Source organism: Antrostomus carolinensis, unplaced genomic scaffold (genome assembly GCF_000700745.2).
Source record: "Antrostomus carolinensis isolate BGI_N321 unplaced genomic scaffold, ASM70074v2 scaffold9220, whole genome shotgun sequence".
NCBI lineage: Eukaryota > Metazoa > Chordata > Aves > Caprimulgiformes > Caprimulgidae > Antrostomus > Antrostomus carolinensis.
The window spans coordinates 35,058-36,360 of NW_010286465.1; positions in this window are offsets into that span (position 1 = coordinate 35,058).

Here is a 1,303-nt window from a genome sequence, read left to right on the forward strand (position 1 = left end):
CACACTGACTGCTGTGCTGTTTTCCCCTGTCTTAGAAACAACACAACCTAAGAATCAAAACAAAAGCTTTAGCCTGACCTGTCATTTCCTCCTCCAGTTGGAAGCTTTGTATGTACCTGTGTGGCTCCCGGGGTTAGCTGAGGAGCTTAAAGCAAGAAGGAAACAAATACTTAGAAAATTTATTTCAGTACTCCCAGCAATTAAATCTCTGCATGAGGAATAATCTGTACCAGGCTGTCTCCCTGCCCTTTCCCATGGTGTGTTCCTACACAACAGACCCTGGACCAATTCCTTAGGTCACAGAATCACAGAATGTTAGGGATTGGAAAGGACCTCGAAAGATCATCTAGTCCAATCCCCCTGCCGGAGCAGGAACACCTAAATGAGATCACAATTTGATTTTTCTGTTTTTTTTTCTTAAAATTTACCTGTTGTCTAGTTTCCTTCCTTGTCCCCTACCTTGCTGGTTTGCTCACACCCCAAGCAGTATTTCAGTGCCAGACAAACACAGGTTGAGGGGCTGACTGCAGGCATCTGGGGCTAGATGCAGCATCAGTTTGCTGTGACATATGGGGCACAGGCTGTTACCACCTGTGGTGGCCTTTTAATTTCCAGTCTTAATGCAGCCACCACACATGGATCATACCTCTGCAGACAACATTTCTTGCCAGGATTTTCGGTGAATACGAATACTGTCAGAGAACAGCAAGGATGATGTAACCAGCTCAAAATTTTTCCCTGTCTGGTGCCCCTAAACTGTCTCCATCACAAGTCATTTATTTCCATTTACTATTAGGATTGCTGTTACTTTTTTCATTTTTATATTGTCTGCTTTTCTGTTCATGATTCTATTGTAACCATAGTTTTTTCATTACAGGTGGATAAAGATGAAATATATCTGACCTCTGAAAAAAGACCCATGCATGAGAGTTGGTCAGACTACATTTTTCACAGATACCCACCTCACCAGAGTTTTAATAAAACCAGAAAGTTCCATTCTGATGTCTGCTGTGTCTCCCAACATTGATACTTAGACCTCAGTATCCCTTTTTCTCATGCAGTCCTGTGGGCTTGCGTTCCTGAATATTAGGTTGATGTCTCTAAATGTACTTCTTCCATCCAGCAGCCATGTGAAATCGTTGTGGATCGTTTCCATCTCACCCACAACTTCAAGAGTGCTAGTAAAAAGGCTGAGTACACTTGCACATTCATTTGCTAGTAGTGTAGGCAGTAGTAAGCAAATTCCTCTGTGAAAACACCTGACGAGTGGAGAAGGTTGAAGGTAAGTACCAACTTTACTGGT